Source organism: Natator depressus, chromosome 5 (assembly GCF_965152275.1).
Source record: "Natator depressus isolate rNatDep1 chromosome 5, rNatDep2.hap1, whole genome shotgun sequence".
Classification (NCBI taxonomy): domain Eukaryota; kingdom Metazoa; phylum Chordata; order Testudines; family Cheloniidae; genus Natator; species Natator depressus.
The window spans coordinates 82,590,017-82,597,057 of record NC_134238.1 but is presented as its reverse complement, the minus strand read 5'-3'; the positions used below and the strand labels follow the sequence as shown (position 1 = coordinate 82,597,057).

General features: G+C 49.1%; 1 long non-coding RNA gene across 1 annotated transcript; it reads right to left on the bottom strand.

Moving 5' to 3' along the window:
- Positions 1 to 252: 252 nt before the first annotated feature.
- On the bottom strand, positions 253 to 5,713 carry LOC141988217 (uncharacterized). Its single transcript, XR_012639699.1, has 3 exons — positions 4,877 to 5,713; positions 2,084 to 2,150; positions 253 to 1,310 (listed from the first exon to the last, which is right to left on the bottom strand). It is a non-coding gene; the product is annotated as an uncharacterized LOC141988217 (long non-coding RNA).
- Between the last annotated feature and the right edge of the window lie 1,328 nt (positions 5,714 to 7,041).

Here is a 7,041-nt window from a genome sequence, read left to right as displayed (position 1 = left end):
ACAGCCGTGTTAGTCTGTATTCGCAAAAAGAAAAGGAGTACTTGTGGCACCTTAGAGACTAACCAATTTATTTGAGCATAAGCTTTCGTGAGCTACAGCTCACACTGAATTTTAATTTCTAAATCCTATTGATTTCATTTTTTCCAAGCATCATTGTGGCGGTTAAATGACAAGACAGAACACAGCTTTTAGCAAGCAAGCAGGCTGGTCTCCGCTAACAGGCTTTTTCCTGTCAGCTTTCCACCTTCCCCTTTATTCTCTCTCTCCCCCCGCGCATTACATTCTCCAACAGATAAAAGGAATACACTGGCTTTGTTTAACATTCTTATTTACCAATTTCTATCTACCGCATTCCTTGCTCTCGGGCCTTGAGCCCAGTCCTGAGAGGCTTCCCACGATACATGTCATCTTGGCGAGATTCCAAGGTTGATGCCCTTGGATGGAGCAGTGTGTGCACTACTCCTACACAACACTCCGCGTGTGCCCTGAATGTTGCCAAGCGCATAAACCTTTATGAATCCTACATCCCCTCCTTTTTTGTTTATTTGTGCTCGGCCATCTCATGGTAGCCATCAGTTTGCATTTGCAAGCCAATTAACTCCCGGACAGACAAGGTCATAACTCGTGGAGCCTGCCAGGGCGGATCTCGACAAAGCCTTAACAAAAAGGGAATACATTGTACACAGCAGCAGCAAAAAATAAGCTTAAGAAGGTAAAGTGTAATTGGCCGGGCCCCAATTAGCCATGCTAGAGTACTGGGAAGAGAGGTTAGAGTAAGCAGCGAGCATCATCTCATTCCCAATTTCCTCAGGGTAATGACATACTGAAATAAGGCACGTACCTAACAATTCTTCAGCTGCTACAAAATCAAATAAACAAAACTGGGTAACATTTGCTATTGAAGCCAATCTTTCCCATAGGTTATATGTCATTCTGGCTCGTAACGGAGGAAGCGCTCCCGAGTCAACCCCTCCAGGAAATAGCAGGCACAAAAGGCATACAATCAGTACAGAATTAGCAGTAATTTGGGCGAGAATTGCCACAAACAAAGTCTCAGGAGCCTCTGGCTGTTGGTTTGCTGCCAGTCTTCATTGAGCCGCGGCGACCAATGCTTTTACTGCTCCGCATGTCACGGGCTGGCTTGGGACGCTACATCTCTTCCATCTCCGTCCCGCCGTTGTCGACCCGGGAGGCACCGCGTTCTCCTCCAAGGTCAGCTGAAACTCCAGTATGGGGTTCGACAGCCCCTGGTGCCATGCCATGCTGTTTCAGTGCCGGTCGCACACACCGGGCTGGAGCCCACAACGGTCCTGCAGGAAGAAACACAGCAGCATATCCCTGACCCCAAGTGATTAAAGGCACTGGGCCCAACCATTGTGGATCGGGCAGCTGACGGTAATAGACACGTGGTCTTTCCGGTACCTCGGACTTGTGAAAATGCCGATCTGCGGGGGTCTGCTGATCTGCGTTCAGCATTAAATTATTTAAAGTAAACAAAAGGATATGCAGTTGTTGCTGAATGTCTCCTAAGATTCGGAGACGCAGCTCCCCTTGTTTTAATTGTTTGTCAAGCAAGGTTTTTTAGCGTGCGATTTGCACGTTCAACAATAGCTTGGCCTGTGGAATTGTAAGGGATCCCGTGTTTGAGACGGACGTCCCATTGGGCACAAAAGGTGGAGAGTGCTGTGGAGCAATAGGCTGGGGCATTATCCGTTTTTTTCTGGCTCGGGTGACCCAAAACAGCAAAACAGGCTAGCAAATGGTGAATAACTTTGGGAGTGGCTTCCCCACACTGTGGGGTTGCCCAGAGGAATCCCGAATAAGTATCAACGGAAACATGTAAAAACGAATAGGGGCGGAATTGTGGCACGTGAGTAACATCCATTTGCCACAGCTGATTCGCTGCGGTACCTCTGGGGTTAACGACATAAGAAAAGGTAGGGGCAGCAGCGGCACAGTGGGGGCAGGAACGAACAATAAAACGTGCATGATCAGCAGGAATGTGAAACTATCGGGCCAAAACAGAGGCAGACTGATGAAAAAAGGAATGGCTTTCAATGGGGTCAGAAAAAAGGGAATTTACCTGACCACGTAACGCGCGATCGGCGCGCGCATTGCCTTCAGTGAGTAGCCCAAGCAGAGGGGTATGACTGCAAATATGAGCAACAAAATAAGGGAAATTACGAGTGGTGATGAGATACTGTAAGGACAGAAACAGGCAAAGGAGGTCCGCATCGACCTGAGGGGTAATGAGGGCGAGGGGTAAATGATCAATTACCTGATAAACATAATGCGTGTCCACGATCAAATTAAAGGGACAATCAGCAAAAAATTAAAAGGCCAAAATAACAGCAGCTAGTTCCAAGGACTAGTAAAGCTCTCCAAGCGCTGTGCATGCAAATATTGTTGTACAAGTGAATGAAGCGCTTTCAGCTTTTCTAGAGGGAAGGGCCACTGGTCAATCCATACGGGCTCTAAGGATTGCCATACCAATGGTAATGCGGATGGCAAGGTGGGTGAGGGAGGATTTTGGGCCATTATATATTAATATCGAGGGTGGTGTCCAGCTTTGTAAGTAAATCACGGCCCCAAATATTGAGGTGGACAGGGAGTACAAAAGGGCGGATTGTAGCAATGGCACGGCCTCCTGGTTTAGAGACCGTGACCCAAGACAAACTTTGGCGCCCGGGTTTGCTACCCCCGATCCCCCACAACTCTTTAGAAGGAACTGTTGGCCAACCGACCGGCCACTCTGGATCACGAATCACCGTAACATCTGCTCCAGTGTCCACCAACCCTGTAAAAGGAACATTATTTAAGAGAAGTGTTAACTGAGGTTTCGAGGGGCGGACCGACATTGTTAGAGCAACAAGTGGAGAGGACGTATTGTGAGACGGTGACTGAGACAGCGTCAATCCAAAGCCGCCTCCGCCCCGGGCTCAATCCTCTGCGGCTGGCACCTGATAGGGGACTAAAATCAATTGTGCAATTGACCGTCCACGCGGGAGCGACTGCGGAAGATGGGTCCATACCTGAACCTTAATAACGCCGGTGTAATCGGCGTCAATGACTCCTGGGATGACAAAAAACCCCTGTTTCCCAGCGTGTGAGCGAGGGAGAACCAGACCCACAAATCCGGCAGGGAGAGGTCCCGTCACCTGTGTAGGTATGGCGCAAACCTCCCCCGGCAACTGAAAATCAGCGTCCTCCTGCATAATCAAATCAAGCCCTGCACTTCCAGCAGTCGCCGCCCTCATGGAGTCTATGGATTGTAAGGCAGAGGAACAGTTGTCTGAGTGGGAAACACCCCCGTTTGGCCCTGGGTTCGGGGGGGACCCGTTGTGCGGTTTCCCGACCCGCTACGACACTGATTAGCCCAGTGATAGCCCTTCTGACACTTGGCGCACTTCTTTGAGGGGCGGGCGGGCGCCGTCGATGAGCGGCACTCCCGCTGAAAGTGACCCTCCTTACCACAGCGGTAACAACGCTTCCCCTCCTTCCCGCTTTTCCGCAGGGTGGCGGCCAGAACTCCAGCTTTATGGGCTTGGGTTCCGATGTTTTGGCACGCCCGCAGCATGTCCGACAGCTCTAGAATTCCAGAGGCTTGTGCAGCCTGGAAAGCACGGCGGCAATCCTCATTTGCATTTTCAACCGCCAGTTTTAACAGGATTTCCTGAGCTGCCTCAGGGTTATCCACCTGTCGGAGGATAGCCTCCTGCAATCTGTTGGTAAAATCCAGAAAGGACTCTGATGCACCCTGACGGACACTGGCAAAGCTTTTAGTAGGCCTGCCCAAATCCGGGACCTTCCGGAAAGCATGCTGGGCGCAGGTGGAAATAATGGGGAAGACGGCCTGAGGGAGTTGAGACTGCAGCTGAACAGTAGCAAACTGGCCCTCCCCTGCCAACTGCTCATAAATGATACCTTGCTCTCTATAAACCTGGGCCTGGCGTTCCGCCATCTGCCGATACTCACTAAGCCAAATAACATACTGACTAGGTGTCAGCATCATGCGCAACAGCGCCTTCCAGTCTTCAGGGATCAGGGAGTACCCACTACCTAGCCCTTCAATGAGACCACGCACATACGTGCTAGTCAGGCCGAACTCGCGAATCGCTTTCTTTACCTCTCTGATCACCGAGTAAGGCAAACTGACCCAGTGCCTGGCCGTCGTCCTGCCAGGTCACCGGACAAACTGAGACCAGATCAGCCAGCTCCTCTGCTGTAATATCTGAGCGAGTCCTCGCTGCATGAACCTTTTGTTGCACCAGCGAAAGCCCCTGAGCAGATGCAGACGACCCCCGGGGGGCCCCGGAGCATGGGGCCCCACGGGCGGAGGGTAATCACACACCGGCTCTGGTGGGGAAGGCCAGGGAGGCGGTGGTAATAGAGGCACTGGGGGTGAAGCAGGGGGAGGGATGGTTGCAGGAGCGGACGGGGGTGGCGAAATCGGCAGCCCCCTGTTGGCGCGGGAGAGGGTCTTTCTGAGGCGACACACTGTGTCGCATCGCTAGGAGGGGGGATGGCTGCAGGAGCGGACGGGCGTGGCGAGATCACCAGCCTCGCGAGGGAGGGCCTGTCCGAGGCGACACGCTGTATGGCGTCGCGGCAGAGGTGCCAGGCATGTAAAGCCTGCACGGGCACCCAAGGCTCTTTGTGCAATGTCTGGCCCAACCGCTCCCAGTCCGCTAGCTTAAGGGTTCCGGCTTCAGGGTACCACGGGCACTGGGCACTCACCTCCTGTAGCAGGAGAGTGAGTTCTCGAGTGGGGCAGTCATGCTGAGCCTTATGCAGCAAATACTGTAGCTCATTGCGGTGTTGCACTTGCAAAGCAGAGAGGGAGCATCCCATACTTACCACAATGAAAAATACTCACCGGGATCCACGAAGCGGATGAGTGACGCGTCTGAAACCCTTGCCGGGCGAGGTGAGTGCTGAGGGCCCCACGTTTGGGCGCCAGTTGTGGCGGTTCAATGACAAGACAGAACACAGCTTTTAGCAAGCAAGCAGGCTGGTCTCCGCTAACAGGCTTTTTCCTGTCAGCTTTCCACCTTCCCCTTTATTCTCTCTCTCCCCCCGAGCATTACATTCTCCAACAGATAAAAGGAATACACTGGCTTTGTTTAACATTCTTATTTACCAATTTTTATCTACCGCATTCCTTGCTCTCGGGCCTTGAGCCCAGTCCTGAGAGGCTTCCCACGGTTCATGTCATCTTGGCGAGATTCCAAGGTTGATGCCCTTGGATGGAGCAGTGTGTGCACTACTCCTACACAACACTCCGGGTGTGCCCTGAATGTTGCCAAGCGCATAAACCTTTATGAATCCTACACATCATCATCATTTTTATTTTATTTTATTTATTTATTTGCTGGTGTAACACCACTAACTTCAGTGGATATATTTCTGATTTATACAAGTGCAAACAGAGCAGGAAAAAAATCCTGTCTTTGCAGCATGGTTGTCCTGTGTCAGCCTCCCTGTGGCCAGCGGCATCAAGATATTTGGTTGAGCCCATTTACAAAAGTGAAATATGCTGTGGTGGTGGTGTGCATTAGGCTGCTGAAAGCTACAGTCAGAAGACAAGAACCTGCTTCTGAAGTCTTACAAGATAACACCCCCACTGAGGTCGTGGTCCAAGCATTAGAGCTACAGCCTTAGGCCAGAAGGGCAAGATAAGGATTCCACCAGACCCTATTAAAATATCTTTCTTGACTAACGAGCAAGGTTTTTTCCTCAGAGTTTCCCAAAGATTCCTGTATTAAATACTGGATCTTTTGAGACACGTGGCGATATGGTTGTGTGCCAGAGATCCGAATTTGACAGTTTTGTCACACATCACAAGATCCATCCCTTATAAAGAAACGTGTTTGAGCCCAAAATGTCTGCATGCCTCTGTGCACTACCAGCAGAACTACTACTTGAGGCTGCCCTTTCGCAAACAAAGATCTGGTTGTGAGAGTGGTTTGTGTATCTACACTTTAGACATATACGGGGCCAAATTCATCCTTCAGTTATACCACCAGCAATCCAGAGTAACTCCACAGACACATAGGTTTGGCCACAATTTGGCCCAGAGCATATGTGCCAGAGCATTCACAGAGATGAGCTTTATACATAACTGCACTTCAAGGATATTCTGCAAACAAGCATAAAAATCTAGCTGCAGTGTGAGATTTGATGTCTATTTTTAGTATATGTAATTTTGTGTCTACATCTTTTCATGTGACCTGTAGCAAATATTACTGCAGGTATTGTTTCCATTAAGTAAGTCTTTCAGAATTTGATTACTTTCAAGTAGCTAACAACTCCTTTGAAATCAGTTAGCAACACTGGTAGCTTCTCCAGAGCAAGGAATCCATGGCCAAACTACTTATTGTTATTTAATCTAAACGTAAAGACAGTTACACAAATATAGCAAATATTTTCATAAACATTGGAAGAACCAGTAAGCCACCAATATTTGCTGTGCTTCAAGGTCATTATGTATATTTGATGACTTCTGCTTTTGTAAACATGATGTGCATTATTTGGTTTAAAACCAAATGTGCCATCAGTTAGTTATGATACTTTATAGAATTACAGATTCATTTACAGATATAGATATATACAGCACATGGATTGACAGACATACAAGGATATGCAGCATCTAGGTGAACCCACCTCCAAGAGTACACAGTGTGTGGATTAAGTATAAGTGAAACAGTTAGAGCTGCCACATCAAGGTTAATGAGATGCTTTTAGGTTCCCAGTCCATCATCACTTCTTCTGGCTTCTCGTGTAAATGGGGCAACTGAGCCAGTTAGTGAGGTTGCGTAGCAGCATACTGTACAGCAGACCATGGCCACCATGCACATTTTCCCGTCCTGTCAGCCACACCTAACTAATGCTATCCAGACAATAATAATTTTGGGCAGTTTGGCTCTTCAACTAATTAACTAGAGGGATTGAAATATTCCTCTACAGCATTAAAACAAAGCAGCACCACTCTACCGTCATAATAGGGTTCACAATAAACTTCATGAACGACCAAGCCACTTA